General features: G+C 49.9%; 1 protein-coding gene across 1 annotated transcript in view; it reads right to left on the minus strand.

Moving 5' to 3' along the window:
• Positions 1 to 17,689, minus strand: part of AUTS2 (AUTS2, activator of transcription and developmental regulator) — a 172,413-nt gene extending 154,724 nt beyond the window's left edge. The window contains exon 1 of the mRNA XM_023753454.1: positions 17,149 to 17,689. The gene's annotated coding sequence lies outside the window, so the exon portion shown is untranslated. The remainder of the gene's footprint in view (positions 1 to 17,148) is intronic.
• Positions 17,690 to 19,565: the final 1,876 nt, after the last annotated feature.

Below are 19,565 nucleotides of genomic sequence, written 5' to 3' on the forward strand. Positions count from 1 at the left end.
TGTCAGCAAGGGGTTAAAGCCGCTGCCTCCTCCAGGGCCGGCTGCCTTCCATAAAGAACACAAAGCTCAGCGGGGCAGGGAGGAAGCTCCCACCGGGTCCCTATTAAAGCAGATCAAGTCGCACATGTCGATATCCCCATTTCATAGATGCTATAATTTGTCTGACAGGAGCGCATCCTGCTGATCCGAGTCAGGGCAAGGGAAGAAAAGGTCTGCGAGACAGGGAGACCCACTGAGACCCAGCGGTTTTCCATATCTGGCCTTTGTAAGGAAGCCTGAGGTCTACCCGGCCAGCAGTGCTTTGAAACAGGGCGTGTTCCAAGGAGACAACACGTACACATGGTGTGTATGTACACACACACACACACACACACACACACACCGTGCATTGTTCTGATCTAACTGCAAGATGCTTAAAAAGGTACAATAAAGCGTTTTCCAATCCCAGCGGAGCACAGGATCAAACCCAGCTCTCCCTCCAGTAATCCTGACAAATGCGCCTGTTCTAACAAAACTCGGGCTGCAGGTAGAGCGCCTCTTTCACTCTTGTTCTTCTTTTGTGTTTCTCTCTTTTTCCTGCTCTCCCTCCCTGTCTTTCCTTCTCTGTCTCTGCCCCTTGCCAAGGGCATCACAAAGAGATGAGAGCCACTCCACGGAGCGTGGGGGATCACTAATCCACTGGCCCCGCTTTGCTGGGGAAGCAGGTTTTGAACAAAGCCCCTGGCACAAACGAGATGAGTTTAGTGATCACAGTTTAATTCTTAATAGGGCACAGCGTGCTCTGCGGATATGAAATACACAACATGGGGGAAATGAAGTCCTTTTTGGAATTGGCTTTTCCTCTTGGTTAATGAGGGTCAGGGGAAAAGGAAGGCACAGACTGAGATGCCAAGTACAATCCGCAAGGAGGCAGCCCCTCCAGAAAGACACTGCTGTCCCGAGGGCTGGGACCCCTAGAGGGCGGAGAGGATGCTAGGAGCTGAGAGGGTCCTCTGAGACCTGCCTGACTCCCCACGGAGGGAAGCTGACCTGCCTCAAGAGGCAGCCAAAAGCCCAGGCCACCTCCTGGCCTCTCGAGAGAGGTCTCCTGGGCCCAGCTCCAGTCTCCACTAGACAAAGTTAGTGACTTGTTCTCTAACCAGGAAGAATGTACCTGCGACTGGTAAATGAGCACGTTGACAGGTGTTAGAAGGCTAGTCTAAGAGGAAGGAAAGGATGCAAACTCATTTATCTCAGAGCTTCTTTTGAAGGCTCCTCTCAGACCCTAGTTGGAGCTGTTTTTGCTTAGGTTTGTTTTCCCATTTTCCAGGTTAAGTTGTTTGTGGAAATATGTTTTCTAAAGCAGAAAGACTGATTGGAATGGACATCTTGGACAAAAGTTGCTGCTTATACTGAAGAGAATCCTTTCTGTTTCGTGTAATGGTTCCATTTCCTTTGCATGGGGTGGGAGAAGAAAGCTAACAAGAGGACATAAATTTCAGCAAAAGTAAATGCCACAAAACTATAATGCCCAAACTTAAAGTTATACTAACTCACAGGTGCATTTTTTTCTAAGTATATTTTTATTGATTTCAGAGAAGGAGAGGGAGAGAGAGAAACATCAATGATGAGAGAGAATCATTGATCGGCTGCCTCCTGCATGCCCCACACTGAGGATCAAGCCTGCAACTCGGGCTTGTGCCCTGACCGGGAATCGTACCGTGACCTCATGGTTCACAGGTCGACACTCAATCACTGAGCCATGCCAGCTGGGCATCTCGCAGTTAGATCGCCACTTCTCTCCCATTCACTGAGTTTCTTAGGAATCCCGCACCCTACTTTCTTTTATTCCTCATCAGAGAGGAAGTCCAGTAGAGGCTCAGACCCCACTAATCCCTGCATCTACTGTAGCACCCAGAGCCCGCACCTGACCCTCCCAGCACCTCCCTCACATCCCTGGTAGAGGCCAAATGCTCATTCTCGCGCCCTCCTCCTCACTGTTAGGTCAGCAGAGAGCTCTGAGCAGAAGTTGGTGGGGGTGCTCCTATTGTTCAGATCAAAGGGATAACAAGGACTCTTTCTGGAACGCAGACACGATGCCAGGAATTGCAACAGCCACGGTGTGGCCATGAGGAAAAGGGGAAAATATCTCAAAGATGCTCATCTTCATTCTGAGCCCCTGACAGAGTTATGGCCTGTGGCTTTCTTACGACCACGTGGAAAAACCAACCCTTGCTGATCTCAGACACTGCCCGTCGCGCTCTCTATCCCCTGCATCTGAAGGCACTCCCGAGTGATCAAAGCCCAAGACCACTGACTGGGTCCTTTTCTTTGCCCTTTTCCTCTGGTCTCTAAGGAGAAAGTGCCCTCTTTTGTCAATAAAAATTCTTCTGTGCTCTTAACCCTGTCCCTTAAGATCTCCTCCGGGACCCATTCCATCAATAATCCCATATTCCCTCTCCAATAATTCCTACTGCTCGTGCTCCAGGTTCTCTGATCATAAAAAATTCCATTTTACATCCTATTTGGAGAAATGTGTCTTTGAGTTTGCAAAGCATATTTACTTACTCTAAAATCATGCAATTTTAACCCTGACCACTCATTCATTCCCTTTTCCATGTGGCAACCATGTATTGAGCACATGTAGCTAGTAGGGCACTGTATCAGACACTGGGGACCAGGTGGTAGGCAAGCCCTGCCCTCGTGGAGCTTAGAGTCCTCACATCATCCCACCATAAGTGCAGAATCCGAGCTGCAGCCCACAGGGGCCCCTAGGAGCTGCAGAGCCAGGTCAGTTGTGGACAAGGGTGTGGTCATCAGGCCAGACCCTGGGTCCTCCACGTGGTAGCTAAGTGATGCTGAGAAGACTCTGAGCCCCGGGTCTTCATCTGCCAAATGGGCCTGATACCCACATAGAGCCCAGCGTAGTGTCCAGCACAGAGGATGTGCTTCTAGAAGTTACCATTGCTGTTGGCATTGCTCCTCAGTGGACTCAGGTTACAGGACCAGGGGAAATGTGAAGGTGGTGCCCAGAAGGCATTTCAGATGGGTCCCTGTCTTTTCCCTTTTGTGGCAATCCCTCTGTTAAATACTTTCTAGTAAAACAAAGCTTTCTCACAGAACACACTGCTTTGCCTCCTCCCAATCTCGTATCAGGACAACGGAACACCTGGTAGAAGCAGCCCAGGCGACCTCTACACGTGCCAGCTGGGGCCACACGCTAGTGTCTGGATGGCTCCTAAGCAGAATGAGGCTTTTGACATGTTCCTCCTAAAAAAGCCACACACCTTGTAGGGCATGTTTTTTGGTAGGCTAGGCAGGAAAGTCCTCCATGTCAGAATCCTGAAAAATCCTAAGCCATGTCAACTGAGAGAAGTCTAGCCTCTCCATGAGCGGCAGTGAGCAGGGCCGAGGGGTTCCCAGGCCTTGCTCCCTCCGTAGGATCCTGGTTCATGTGGGGGACTCTCAACTCAACAATGAGAGTGCTGGGGTGGTGAGCTTGAGCAGGATACCCACGAATCTGGGATCCGGAGTTCCAGCCCGTTTATTTTTCCTCTCCAGCCATTTTCTAACATGTATATGCACACCCAGGATTCCTCATGTCCCCCTAACTCCACCCACTCCCCACCCCATTATCCACGGCAGGTGTCCACACCCCTTTCCAAAGGCAGGGGGCTGAGCTCACAAGGAGATTTTCTGTGTCACTGACCTAGTGCCTGGGAGAAATAGGAAGACAGGGGACATCCCGGATTACCCCCAATGCAGACAGCCAGCCCGCTGTGCCTCAGCCAGCACTCATGTTTTTGCTTTATTTCTAGGGAGCCACCCAGGCTGCCTGGAAAGGCCGGGGCCGATGAGCTGCAGTGACCAGACTGTGAGTTCAGCCGGTGTCCAGTCTGGAAGGCAGTGCGCAATGCCTGTGACCCGGAGCTGGGCGGCCCGGGCGCTGGGGGAGGCTAGCTCTGCAGCCGCTGGCCTCTGGGCCCTCGCCAAGCTGCCCGCCTGCCAGGGGAAGCGAATGCGCTCAGCACGAGCGTGCCAGCTGGCTGGGCTTTCTCCCCAGGGGGAGGCTGTAAGCGCAGATTACCAGTGACTCTGTGCAGTTCTGCGCGTGCTCCCCGAGGAGAGGAACATCACAGCCCAGCATCAGCACTAATAGGCCCTGATGCGCCAGGCCCCGGCTAAGCAGGCCAGCGCCGCGGGGTGTGCGGCGGAGTGAGGACAAAGGCCACACCCTCCGAGCCAACAACTGGCTCAGAACCTGACAAGGAAGCTCTCTCTGCATATTCCAACCCCCGCCTGGCGGCACGAAGGAATAATTTCATCACTTCCCCCCGCTCTTTGACGGCCATACCAAAAAGCAACCTCCACTTAACCCCATCATGGGAGCCCCTAGAGTCCAGTAAATTACAGAAGAAAAACTAAAACTTTCCTTTGCTTCATTTCAAGGGGCTGTGACTGGAGTCACATGAACTGCCACAGCCAAGTTGTTGTCATGGAGACAGTGGTGGTGGCATAACTGATGTTGGTCTCCATTTTCATAAAAAAAAAGTAATTTAAATTTTTATGTATACGACCAGTTCATTAGACTGAGAAATTAAATTGATAATTTCTTATTTTCTTCTCCCAGAGGGATTTCTGAGGGAGAGCTGCCGACCGACTTCTGTAAAAGTTTGCTGGGATGTCAGTCACATCTCAGATCTGAAAGTGTCTCAGGTGAGGCATCACGGTGGCTCCTCCCCGGCCTCACTTCCACTTCCGCCCGCTCCTTGTAGGTGTGCAGGAGCTCACTCAGAGCGGGTGGAGAGCCCCGGAGGAGTGTTTGTCACTTACAGCACCATTTGGACACGAACCTAAGCCAGCGTGTCTGTGGATATGAACGTGTGTTTGTGTGCACCATGGGCAGTACCCACCGGAGCCATTTGACTACAGGGGTGATTGACAACTGGTCACGTTGCCCTGACTGGAGCACCCCAAGGAGCCAGAGAGACCACGCTCAGATTTCTCTCTCTTCTTGCACGTAGGATCTTGGCTTTGTTCCCCTCCTTTCCATTCCTCTTCTGTTTGGAGGACTACTCAAGCCCCCTCTCTCTGATTGACATCTGGGCACCTACACCTCTGGGCTCAGCAGAGCCCCCTCACCACCCCCCCTACTGTTCTCCTCCTCTCCATCCCGGGGTTAACACTGTCATGATGGGACTTGCCACCCTGGGCAACCCTCCCCTGGGCTCTCCTATGGCTGCCTCCGAAGTCCCCAGCCTGGGAAGAGGGAGCCTAAATGAGTTCTCACCAGGGTCAATCCCTTACAAAACACCCCTAACACAATACCCTCCTCATCTCCTTGCATAATACGTAGGCAAGCTGTCATCAGAATCTACTGTGACACTCCCGAAAATCTAATATTACTTGCAAAAGAGCATTCCATATTCTCAGTGGGAATGTCTCCTGCAGCCTTGATTTCAGCAGTTCAATCAGGAGAGAGGGATGATGCACTGTTAAGGCAAAAAAATACACACACACACATATACATACATCTACATGTGTATATATGCCTCTCCAACCTCTCTTCCTCTTGCTATTCTGGGGCTTGTCTTTAATGAGCAGCTCCAAATGACAGCTTTAATCACTGCCTCTGGCCACTGAAAGAGGCCGCTAATGATAGGAAAGAACATAGGGCCATTTGCATCAATCAGCTCCAGTCTAAATCACTTTTTATGATAATGCACCCAAGCGAAGAAGAAAGTCTCTGATGTCGCCTGCATGATGATGTACCACTGTGCTGTCTCCCCAGCTCAGACCTCCACATAAATCTCTTAAAGAGGCATGCACCCACCCTGGACTCCAGCACTGCCCTCATTTCCTACACCATTAGTGATCCACCACCAGGCAGGACGTGAGGGGCTGGGCAATCTATGCCTTCAGTTCTCAGTCGGGGGGCTACACCCTCTGTCAAATAAAGAGATAAATAAAAAGGTATGAGAGAAGAAATAAACCCTGACATGCTCAGAAGAGACTTACTTAGGACACCATTCGTGGTGCTTGTTTTTTAACCTTTCAAACAAAAATGAAGGTGGAGACATTGCCAAACTTAGTCCTCGAAATGGAGGGTACAGAAATCTGAGGTCTGGAGGCCGGCCTGGGCTGCCTTAGGTCCGCGTGACCTTGGGAAGATCTATTGGATCCCCTGGGCCTCAGTTTCCCCAGCTTATCGGGCTCTGCCAGATCATCTTCAAAATTCACGTCCAGTGGTGAAACGCTGACTCTGAGAGTGTTAGAAGAGGCGACTTCCACGTCCAGAATCCCACTCTGCTGGGGAGCAGGCTGACCATCCCCCTTCCTGGCCCAGGGGTTTGCACAGCCACAGCTCAAGATGTCAGATACACAGCAAGAAGCTCCCTCCACAGGGCTCCCCAGAACACAGAAGTCTGGCGATGCCTCCCAATATTTGGCATCAGCTAAAAAGATAATTACTAAACGATGGCACAGTCGCTTCTGATGCTGAGATGGTTCAAACACAGGGATTTTCTAATTATATCCTCTTGGTAGAATTAAGAAGCCGGTGGTACTTTTTCCATTTCGCTAAAACTACCAAGGTCTGTTAGTAGCTAATGACCTGGGGTCATCCGTCCTCTTGGTACTATAGTCAGGAGCAGACATTTCCTGCTATTTCAGATGTAATCACTCACACACACACACACACACACACACACACACACACACATACACATGGGAGTTCCCAATGATCACCTGTGTATGTGGAGATACACTGAAAGAAAGCCCCTCGGAAGGCGCCCCTGGTAGGAAACACTGCTGCTCTAGGGCATGTGACTCAGCGCATCACAGAAGCCTGGTTTGGCCTGGCTGCCACATGACAGGCTAATCAGTAATGCCTTTACTTCACTACGCACGAGGCCCTGAGCGGCATTTCGGTAAAGCTGGTTAGAGCACATGCTAGTGAGTAAGAGACTTTTGACTTCCGTGTGCCGCCAGCACTGGCCACGCTCCACAGTGAAGTGCTATCCAGTGTGACGTGTAACTGCAACAAAAAGACTTGATAGAAGAAATGACTCCTAGATGTGAGAAACTTAGGAAGGAAAACGATGGCTCCTTTTAGAGCCACTTCCCCACTGGGTCAGGTAGGGTTATGTTTGGTTGCAGTGACAGCAACCTGAAATAAAAGTGGCTTAAACAAGAGCTCTTTCTCTCAAAGTCAATGTCCCAAGGCGGGCATTCCGGGCCTGGCATGGCACTCTGTCATGTCAGGGACATGGGGTCTTTCTAGATACACTATTTCTGCCGTTGCTGCCTTCCAATCCCACAGCCATGTTGTGGCCCAGGACAATGGCTGTGGCCCCAACCGCCAGGCCCACTTTCTAGATGGGCCTGCCCCGGGCCCTTTAAGGGTATGCCCTGAAAGAGCACTTCACTCCTTCGTTATAGCCATTAGTGGGTGTACTTAGCTTTAGGACAGCACCTTGCTGCTAGGGCGGCTATGGGATATAGTCTTCCTTCTATGTAGTTGGACCATTTGTGAGATACCAGGAAATTCATTATCATCACTGGGACCCATACTGGGGGTTCCTCAATAGCACAAACAACCCATGACATGGGGGGTTTAGGGGCAAGGATACTTCATCCTTTCATCAGGGTATCCCATCTGTGGATGCTTCTTCTTCTTCTTTTTTTTTTATCCTAACTTGAGGATAATTTTTCAATGGATTTAGAGAGAAAAAGGGAAGGGAGAAAGAGAGAGAGGGAAACAGCTATGTGAGGGTGACATAGATCGGTTGCCTCCTGCACGTGCCCCAATTGGGGCTGGGGATTGAACCCACAACCTAGGTATGTGCTCTGACCGGGGAATCAAATCTCCAAACTTATAGTGTACAGGATGACCATTCCAACTTAACTGAGCCACCTGTTCATATATAGGAAGCTTCTTAATGACTATTAAAGAGGTCCCTTGGAAAAATCTCAGTAAAAAAAACACACTAGAAAATGGAGTGGGTAGAAAAGGGTCAGAGAATCCTCCTGACATTGTGGGAAGCAGCATTTTAAAACGTCCCAGACAGAACAACAGGACATTTGTTTCGAATCACTAACAAAGGGGAAGGCGCGCAGCGAGGGCGAGGGTTCAGTGAGAGGGGCGTCCTGGCACGCTGTGCTGGGGCTGCGGGTGTTCCCACTCACGTCTCCACGCACAGCCAAGTTCAGTAACTATTTGTGAGGTTAAAGGTTTTCATTTCTTAGCATAACACGTTGACCACCAATACTTCACAGGCGGAATTCCTTCCTGGAAGCGATTAACTTTCTTTAAGTGAATGCAAAGCAGCAGGCCTACTAACGTATCTCTACATGCACACAAGCTTCCCTTTAGAGAGCTCTACCTTGTCTAAGTATCTGGTAAAGAAATGAATGGATCTTTGAGGAGAACAATCCTATACATCTTCACATAAATGTGATCACATGGGCAATGCCATGTGTCAAGTTCATCTCCATCTCACCGGCGGTTTATGACACACTGCACTACTGTGTCCCCGAAGGCAGGACAGGCCCAAGCAGATGGCACGGGGAATGGGCACCACGAAGGAAGGCTGGTGATCATGCTCAGCATCACCCAACAGCCACCATCTTCCAGGTTGAATCTCCCAAAGTTCCCAGACTCTTCCATTCACATCATCTCTGTCTGGAACATCAATGATTTCCTCTCTCATTGCTGATGTTTCTCTCTCTCCCTTTCCATTCCTCTCTCTGAAATCAATAAAAAACATATTTTAAAAAGTAAAGATAAAAATAGAGCAATAGAGCATTCCCATCAGCATTGAAGAGTTGATGACCACCCTCCATGGCCTTCTTACACGTGGCAAGTTCCGTGCAGCCACTAAGGGGACTCTAATCACAGTGACCCTCTCTCCTCCCAGCACAGCACTGCTGAGCGCAGCATTTTCCTCGTTTTAAGAAGTAGGCCAACCACAGATGGGCCTAACCAGGAATGACAAGTATATATGTGTATGCACATATGAATGACAAGTGGTCTAACAAAGACTCTTAAAATCAGTGAAGATTTTTTGAAAAGCTTATGTACACTGCACTACATAACATGAGTTTTGGGAGGCTCTCCATTTTCTTCACTACTCTATCTCAGGTCCTAACACGCATGTACGAATGAAGCTTGAAACTAAGAACCAAGTATGTGACAAACATAATTATTTACAGGTGGCAGAAATAATTTTTCTTTTAAGAATCAGAGGTGACTGGAGTGGCAGGGACTCTCTTAAATCCTAAATGGAGTTAGTCCCATAGACTTCAAGTGGAAGCCCCCAGAGCTGTCAGATCTGGATGAGACGCACTTTTAAAGATCTGGAGGTGGTATCCTGGCCTCCTCTGATCTCATCCAGTGCCCAGAAAGCTTGTCTGAGAAGGCTGAACCTTTTTAATTTTCCACTATTTACTTACAATGTTCCAGATATGGTAGATGAAATATATTTCAGTGGGATTTTTGTGTTTACATAAGAGAAAAGAAGGATGGAAGGAGGGAGGGAGGGAGGGAGGGAGAAAAGGAGGAAGGGAGGGAGGCAGGGAGGGAGGGAGGGAGAAAAGGAGGAAGGGAGGGAGGGAGGGAGGGAGGGAGGGAGGGAGGGAGGGAGGAAGGAAGGAAGGAAGGAAAGAAGGAAGGGAGGGAGGGAAAGAATAAATTGCAGCCCATGGCGCCCAATGCCAGGAGTACCTGGATGTAAGCATGACTGAGCACAATGGCTGTGCTGTTAGACATCTTTATTGCATAAGACACCTAGTCCAGCACCTTCTGGCATGCTTGGCCTGTGAACATCAATGCCACACTATTCCAGTTCTCAAGGTCATTATTTCCATTTCTCCCAGTGAGCAACAGGTGGTTAGCCAATGTTGAAAACCAAGACCAGGCAATGGCTGCCCGGCATTTCCAGGGCATATAACATTGAGCACAGTGCAAGGGCAAATGCTGTTTTATGCCATTTTGAAGGGGCTATGTCACTGTAAGTTTAGCCTTAGTGACAAAATGAAAAATGTTTATGCTACATTCTTTAGAGGCTTTGAACATGAAGACTCACAGAGCAGGAGGAGCCCTTAAAAGACATCATCTGGACCACTTGCCCATTCAACAGAACTGCCCTAAAACATCACCAACAGAAAGGATCACACGGACACAAAGTGGGAGACCCCTCAGCATCCAGTCACTAGCCCACACCCGGGCCACCAGGTTGGGGTATATATGAAACCAGATTGAACCATATTCACCAAGTTTTTATCCGGAGCACATGTATAATGGTAAGCAAGCAATGTCCTTCTGTGGGGAGAAACACACCATTTAATGACCATCAAAACAAACAAATTGTCCCCAGAGGTTACCAATGCTTACTCGGTGAGTCCCACAAAACCCCCCTTGCCGCGTCCTGCAGTCAGTTCCTGCTGTGTGCCAGGCACGTGTTCACCACTGTGCCAGGAGGCCCCGGGCCACACCTGGACAGAGCAACCTCGCCAAGTTTAGCGTCGTCATACAGGCACATCCCATTTTATGTGCTCCTTTTACTGCGCTACACAGATCTTGCGTTTTCATCAACATCCAGGCAGGATCCTGCACTAGTAAAACATTACGACTCGCTGAAGGCTCAATGATGGTTAGCATCTTTTTTTAGCACTATAGCATTTTTTAATTAAGATATGTATAATGCTTTTTAAGACATAGTGCTATTGGGCACTTAATAGACTATAGTATATTGTAAACATAACGTTCACATGTACTGGGAAACCAAAACATGTGTGCGACTCCCTTTACCGTGACACGCGCTCTATAGCGTGTTCTGGGACGGAACCCGCACCACCTCTGAGGTGAGCCTGTGCATATGTCTGTCTCACAGGGTTTCTGTGGTTGAATACACGGAAGTGCCAGAGCACCTGCCGGCTAGTCCTCAGTATAGTGATGCCTCTGCTTCAGGAACATGGGGGAGGGTGTCCTGAAACGCGTATTTCTTCCTTAGGACACAAAGCAGCCATATTGGCAGAGCTGTCTCCCTAACAATACAATGTTTCCTCTCCTGCTCACTCTTTCTTTTCCTGGAAGGAGAACTAACACTTGCAGCTCCCGCCTATAAGGCCTTGTACATGTCTTAGGTGGAAGGTACAGGTAGAGACTGTTGGATACTTAGGATGGCAGCTGTTTCCCGTCCCTGAAGCACCTGCCCCAACACCACCGACTGGGCATTTCTAAGTCTGGAATTAGGGGGGCAGAGCAAGGAGGCAGGAGGGCACACCGTGGAGGCGAAGCCTCAAGCCCCAGAGATGCCTCCAAGTGGTCACTGGGTCCATTTCTAGACTGACGCACTTCCTCTGGTGTCCATGTGGCTGCTCAGCCTGCTGGAAGGCGTGGCGCTGTCCTGAGTTACAATCAGGTCATCAACCAAAGGTGACTGGTGTCTGGCACAAGGACACCGGGGGGACTGGAGGTGAAGAGGTTTTCATGGCAAAACTCTTACCCAAATAATACTAAGAAACTGCAGATCTATCTCCCATCGACTTGGCATTAAAAAAGAAAGAAAGAAAATCAGATAATGGGATAAAAATGTCACTTTTGCCCATCCTTCCACCTCCAATCTGTGTCTTTGATTCCAAAGAGCTTTAACACGTCCTGTTCTTCAAAATCAAAACAAACAAAAACGGGCAGTGTGTCGACGTATTCCACACAGATACAACTCGCTTTAAAGAAATAAGCAGGTGACATTTCTGACTGACAGAAGAAACGGATGGTTAGAGGCAGAATAATTTGTTCCGCAACACAGTGCTTTGTTTTCCAGAGGACTCGCTTTCTCTGAGCGAGCACCCTGGTGAATGTCAACGAGGGCTCCAATGACGCCAGCCTGACCGGCACGCGACCTTTTCCGACACGTCCTTCTCTTAGACAAGGTGCCCCCGAGAGAGCTCAGCTGGGGACAGATGCAGGAAGCCGCGGTCCCGCGTGTGGCTATTCAGGACACACACATCCTGACCCACTGAACTGCGCACTGCCAGGGGTTTGTGTCGTTTCTGTTCAAGAAACAGTGACTCAAATACTCCAATTCTTACCCACTCAACCAAAGGGCTCCTGGAAAGAACGGAGACTTGAAGTACATTCAGGAGCCATCCCAACACCTCAACCTCTCTGCACACTTCGGAGACACTTCGTCAGTGCCTCCAAGGCTGATCTCCCGGCACGTGGAACATATCACTCCCACGGAACACACACCGTGCCAACGCCAAACAAACACGGATGCCTGGTGTCACGGGACCCTGGGCCTCCTGGGAGAGCATCCACTTATAGACCAAGAACCAAAACATCCCATTGTGAGCCCTTAGCAACGTGGAAAATACAACTCACAGAGAAGGCCACTGGGCCAGGGGTAGTTGGACCAGGGGTCGGGTCCTGGTCACACCATCACCTGATCTTTGACACCATCCACGCCCCATCTGGGAGCGTGGGTCTCCTCCCCTGTAAGGCTGAGAGGGCACCTTGGTAAGTCAGATGGCACAAGTGTAAGGTATCTGGTCTCGTCCTTATAGATGCAGAGGCCCCTGCAGGGTGAGAGCATGATAAGGGCTTTGCTTTGAACACTCCCGTGCTGAGCCCCCCTCTTCCAGACTCACGGTGCATGTGGCAGTAAGAGAGGCTGATGGAAGCCCCAAGGACTCACCTTACAGCCTCAGGGACTCTGAGAGGGGCGCCTGCCCTGGGGGGTTGGGAGACCTGGCGCTGCCACCTGAGATGTGCTACTAGGGAATTAGAGACTATTTAGGGACACCTGCTAACTCTCTCTCCCCTGTGACATAACCACGCCATTCAAGCACTTACACAGAGAGTATTACAAGGAACCTTAACTGCCCTGAGAAACAGGGGAGACAAGTAGTCTTTCTCCAGATGAGAAAACAGAAGAATCACGTCTCCTTTCGAAGGCCAGTAGGGGGCATAATCCTGAAAGCAGTCCTGGGTTTTGAGGTCCCTTAGAGGCGAGCAGGGTTCCGTGGAAGGCCTACTGGGGACTTCTGGCCCTCTCTTCTCTACTCTTCCCTTGCCCTCTCATCACTTAGGGCCTTCCCAGCCGTCTCCAGCCTCCACAAAAACCTCCCTGCAACCCCAACTCAAACTCTGTCCCAGCACCCACACAACATCTTCCTGCAGCACAAACGGTGATAGGGTGTGACTCTCCTCGGGTCGGCCCTTCACAGTGGGCTGTCCGGACCTCTTCGTCCCCTGTCCCACACCCGGTTACACTTGCCAGTGTTACAGTGTACATCTTGGGCTTTCTCTTATGTAAACCCTAAAGCCACTGCACAGGACTAGACACACAGAGGCCATCCTGAGAGGAAAGCTTCCTTAAGGAGTAAGAGGCTGCCCTGCGGAGGATCTGTACAAACATTTCTCCAAAGCAGAGACCCGCCAATGAGGACAGGAAAGATGCTCAAGGTGACTAGTCCATAGGGAAATGCAAATCAAAACCACTTCACACCCACTGGGATGGATATAATCAAATGAGAGACGGTAACAAAGGTTGCAAAGCCTATAGGGATATTGGAATTCTGGTACATTGTTGGTAGAAATGTAAGATGATGCAGCCACTTTGGAAAACACTCTGGGTAGTTCCTAAAACAGCTAAACACAGGATTACTATAACAACCCAGCAGTTCTACTCCCAAGAGAATGGAAAATGTCCACACAAAACCTCATACATGAATGTTCATAGTAGCATTATTTACAAGAGTTAAAAAGAAAAAACAACTCAAATATTCATCAACTAATAAATAAAATGTGGCATATCCATACAATGCAACATTATTTATCCATTAAAAAGATAAGTGCTGATACATGCTACAACATGGATGAACCTCCTGCTAAGTGGAGGAAAAGAAACACACAGGTCACATATGGTTCCACTGCTATGAAATGGCCTGTACAATCCACACAGGGAACAAGCAGTTCAGTGGTTGCCAGAGTTGGGAGAAGGCTGAAAGAGTGACTAATAATGCATATGAGGTTCCTTTTTGGTGAAATGCAATGAAAATGTTCTACAAATAATGATGAAAATGTTCTGGAATTAGTGGGGATGGTTGCACAACCTTGTAAATTACTGACTTATATGCTTTAAAAAGATGAATTTTACTGTTAAGGTAGAATGTGAATCATCTCTCAATAAAGCTGTTAGGTGGGTGGGAAGAGTTCAACCAAAGAACTTTTGTGCATAGATGCATACTTTCAACAATAAAGGGTGTCTTTTTTTAAATGTTTGAATAAAAAAAAAAAAGCTGTCCTAGAGCTGTGGTTCTCAGACCTGAACTGTCACCTGGAGAACGTGTTTGCACATGCGTTTCTGGGTGCCACCCCTGCTGCTTTTGGTTCAGCTGATCTGGGGTGGGACTCGGGAACCTACATCTCACCAAGTGCCCTGTGTGAAGGTGCTGCTGGTCCTGAGCCCTGTTTTGAGAAGTCCCGGCCTGGAGAGGGGCTTCTCCCTACCCCACGGTGGGTGGTGAGCACCGCCCAGTGAGGACTTGTTGCCCGGCTGCAACGAGTGTCCAGGATGTGTCCAGGCCTGGCCATCGCTGCCCAACATGGGACAACTCTGCAGTTCCTCGGGGGTGGGGGTGGGGGGTCCTGCAGCCTGTCCCTGGGCCTGTGTGGCAGCTTAACTTCTCCCTCTGCCTACCTGCCTCCTCCCGCCCACAGGTGCTGAACCTACGTGCACTCCTGGATACATATTCTGCTTTCCAGACTCTATGGCAGAGTCTGCATCGTGGAGAACCCCACCAGACACAACGCTTACAAACCACCTGGGGATCCTGTTCAAAGGGGACACATCTGAGGCTCAGCATTCCTGACAAGCTCCGAGGTGATGCGATGCTGCAGATCCATGGCCCACACTCTGGGGAGCAAGGGCCTCCATGACCTTGAAGTACTCTCCCGAGTCCAGGATGGGAAGAGTTCTATGAACCACTGGGGTCAAGTGGAAATAGAGATTGGTATCGCATTTTATAGGTCACAAAGAGGCACCTCTGATCCCTGCCCTTGAGATCCAGGCCAAGGAACACTGGGTTACAGGTGAGTGTTTGAACAAGGCCTTTCAGGTACTTCCAGTAGCTAATCCCCTTGGGCAGGGGCCAAGACCAACTTGAGGGTTACTCTCCTCTATGCTCCATTGTTACAGTGTGGCCTCGGGGCATTGCTCGGGCAGAGTGAGTAACCTGCATTGTGCAACCAGCAGACAGGTTGTGACTGATACCCACTCCACCGCCTCTTCAGGGAACCAAGACTGAGTGGGAAGGAAGATGAGAAAAGGTAGAGGCAGAGGTGGTGGCTGCTGTCTTTTCCAGTGCTTCTGCCCTCAGACTAACAGTGTGTTCTAAGAGCCTGTAGGCCAGTCTGTTTCTTGTTTCCAAGGTGGATCATTTGATTAAGAGTTTGGAATCTGCTTTTTGACCAGAAGCTATTTCTAACTTGCCCGGAGCCCCACAGCCTGCCTCTCAGTTTTTCTATCTGTTCAAGCTGATTTTAGGTAAATATTTTAGAAGCAAGGGCCTCCATGGGAATTTGGAACCAAATCAAAGATGTGATCACAGAAGGAAACAGAAAACCAAAGAGGTAAGCCTGCATCAAGAAGCCAGTTCTGGAAGGACAGGCATAGTGTGTTAGAATTTCATGGGAGTCATGACAAAACAGGGCTGGGGACAAAGGGAAAACCAGAGTCTTTCAACTAAAGGCCTTACCTAACTCCTAAAAATTCTGGGCAGTAACATCAGCATACCCTCAAGTCACCTGGCTGCACTGTCCCCAGGCACCTGCAGAGCACTTGGAAGGGCTGAGGCTGAGAGGGACACACACAGAAATGCTTTCTCTAATTAACTACGGCGATTATGAATAAGTTTCCGAAGTCCTTTGCAAACTTTAAACCCTATTAAGTTTTAAAGATGTACTGCTTCACCCCCGGCCACTGGAGTGAATGCAGCTTAGAGGTGCTCCCGGAGCCCACTGTGTGAGATGGGTGTTCTCCAGAGAAGAGAGTCAGCTCACCCTGTTGAAAAACCCAGACCTCATGTGAACAAGAAAAAGAGGTCAAGGCTACAAATAAATATTATTACCCGAAGTGCTGATTATTTACCGGGATACTTGAAACCCAGTGATTTCCCAAACTGCCGGAGCTTCTTAGAGAAATAAACACAGGAATCCCAATGTAGGGTTAAAAGGATTCCCAGGGACTTACACCAAAAATACAAGAAAATTATCCTCTGAGAAGGGATTTCTCTCCAGTTTCACTGCTTCCCACAAGGAGAACAATTTCATGAGAACATAATAGTACAGGAAACAATACACCACCAAAGAGGAAAATAACATCCTTCTAATTACAGATTAGTTCTCAAACAAATTCCACACCTACACACACGCTCTGCTTGGCGGCTGCATAACTTCCAGGAAGCTCACCCGGCCCTTCAGCTATCAACATTTACAGCTTAACAGCTCAATCAGGAGATTTTTGGTACAGAATCCCCAGACAGCAAAACACTCGCAAAGGACCCACTCGTTTCATTCTTGGGGAATGAGGAAAGCAGTTACAGAAAACACGGATGGGCTAATCCCACAGCAGGGGAGCTGAGCTCTGCTGTCTTTGAAACAACCAGATGCCAGAGTGCCAGTGTCAGAGATGACCTAATAGCTTCTAAGCATTTCAGATTTGCATCCGGCAGGAAGAGCAGCCAAAAGAAAGTCCTGCTTGACCCAAGCGGACACAGCCCTTTGTCAGGAACTCATCTAAGTTCACATCACTTGAGCAAGGCACCCACCTTTATTTCAACCCACGGGTTACTTATCCATTAAATGGGTTTCTTAACCATCACACTGGTTATTTAATTCCTACCCCATGGCTCCCCCAAGAAATAAAAAGTGCACTATAATTATATAAACTCTTAATTAAACTGAGGAATCCAGTGTTGCCATTACCCATCAGTGATTCCACTCAATTAGGACAATAGACTTCCATTTATTACTGAACTCCTAATTGCTACTCATTTTCCTGGTTAGTAATTGCCAATCCTATCAGACAATGTGCTTAATGAAAATTCTACCATGAAATTATATTTCTGCCCATCAGAGGGAAGGGGGGATGAGAGCGCCCTTACTTGGTGGGGAGTTGAGTCCTCTTCTCTATCCCCAGGTGGCTCCAGGCTGCGATTTTAAAGGCTGGTGCTCCCCGGGGTTGGCTGCTGGTGCTGCGATCCGCCGGGAGACTTACCCACCAAGGAAAAGGCGTATCCAGGTAGCCGAGAATCCCAAAGCCAAAGACTAGCTTAAGATGACGCAAAAACAAAACCACCCGACGAGGTCTCCGGATTTCCAGAAGTTCAGAGTCCCCAGGACAGGCGCATCAGAGGTCTGCAGGTAGGCGGCAAGGGCGGCGTTCGCGGCATCCCAGGCGGGGTGAACCCAGCCCCGGTCCAAGGTGGGCAATCGCTCGGCGCCCCACCGGGCTAGCCTGTCCCGGGTCCCTGCTGGCTGCCGAGTCGCGGCGCCTGGGGGCCTCCCGGAGGCACGGTGCTGGCCGCGGCTCCTGCGGGCACTCTAGCGGCTGAGCTTGGCCCCCGGGAAGCGCGCGACCTGCCCCCAGCTCGCCCCGGCCGGCGCCGGCGGAGCGCCCAGAGCCTCCGCGCTGCTCATGCTGACTCTCCTAATTAGCCAAGATGAGTGAGACCTGCGGTGGGCAACTTGACAATTTATTCTCGGCCCGGGGGAGGTCACCCGCAGTGCACGCGCCGATTGGCTGCAGCTCGAGCCTGCGCTGGCGCGGGGTGTGGCGCGGAGGCAGAGCCTGCTGGTTCTGATGGCTGGGTAGGGGCCAGGCAGGAACAAGCAGGGACAGGGCCGGTGTCGGGCAGCTCTGAAGCAACCTGGGGCCAGGGGCAGCGTGACAGGGTGCTTGTCCTGCCTGGAACCACAGAACCAGCCGCCCATCCATATCGGGTGGTTTGGAAGCAAGGCTCTCTGCTCTTTGGGTTTTTAGACGGCACAGTTGCTACCCGAATATTCCTGTTGACAATAAGCTGAGTCCTTTTAAGCCAGAAGATGTTCTGACTGAAGCACTTACTCCAACTTCACAGTATGGAGGAGAAAACAAGATGAAAGGATGCAGGGAAAGGCATATATATATATATATATATATATATATATATATAATCAGAAAGAAAAGGAGAGGAAGAGAGAGATAGAAACATAGAAACATCCATGATGAGAGAGAGTCATTGACTGGCTGCCTCCTGCACACCCCACACTGGGGATCAAGCCCACAACCAGGGCATATGGCCTGACTGGAAATCCAAATGTGACCTCCTGGTTCATAGGTCAATGCTCAGCCACTGAGCCACGCTGGCTGGGCAGAAAGGCTAGTGTTTCTGAAGTGCACCAAGGCTACCCTGTGGTTCTCTTCCTTGCAGACAGCCTGACCTCAGGGACAGTCCCAGGAAGCACAGCAGCACAGCCAACATGTGCAGTTAGGTCCACCCACAACCGGAGAGGTTGATAAATCAGAGAGTACTCTCTCCATCTTACACATAACGAGATGGGGCTTGGGATGGTTCGGAAACCTCCTTGCCCCGAGCTGGGCGTGCCAACCCTAACTCCTAATTCCTGGGTTTTAGCCACAACACCCCAGCGCTCCTGAACCGAGGAGGTATGCTGAAGAGGAGCAATGCCTGGAGGGCCAGCCAGGAACAAATGGCCAAGCATGATACTCCTCCAAATAGCACCAGGCCCCTGGCAGGGCCTGCTTCGGTGCCAGCTTTGCCCATCTGCCCAGGCGGCAGCTAGCAATCATTCTTACTGTCCACTCCGTTTTGGTGGTTAGGACATATTTATCCCTAACCAAAGTCAACGCACTCACCCACCCCTACCACTCACTCCGCTCATGTAACTTCCATCTATAGAAATGGAAGGAAGCTTGCAGGGTACAGAGAGGCAGGCAGCTGCAGAGAGCTCTCCTTAGGCCCAGGACCGGAGCACTGCTAAGCTTCTCCCTGTGGTCCTGGAATGCACAGAGGGAAGAAGGGCTCCCAGCCTGGTTGCCTTGTGTTTCGGATTTAAATGTGCAGAGCTCAGCATCGGAACCATCCTGTCCCCTTCCTGAGGAGGGATGAGGCCTGCCTGCCAGTGCTATCGAAAGACAGCTTCTTTCCAAGGCGTGGTCCTTGGGCCAGCATCATCCAGGAACTTGCTAGAAATGCAAACTATTATGCTCCACTCCAGCCCTACTGAGAACTTGGGCGAAACAATGTGTGTTTCTACAGGCCCTCACCCTCATAGACCTTGGGAGAGCAGGCACTACCCAGGACACCTGCATTTCAATGATGGTCAAGGCCGAGAGACCTGCTATGGCATTTGCATCAGGGCCAGACCCTAGTCTGGTGATTATGGAATTAGAGATTCATGTCAAATACTATTTGCAGGGTGGTCAACAAGCCCCCTATTATCTGCAATGCTGGGCGGTCAACAAGCCCCCTATTATCTGCAATGCTTACTTTTTCTTTCCTAAACACAAAATGCTAGT

The sequence above is a fragment of the Myotis lucifugus genome, unplaced genomic scaffold, assembly GCF_000147115.1.
Source record: "Myotis lucifugus unplaced genomic scaffold, Myoluc2.0 scaffold_45, whole genome shotgun sequence".
NCBI lineage: Eukaryota > Metazoa > Chordata > Mammalia > Chiroptera > Vespertilionidae > Myotis > Myotis lucifugus.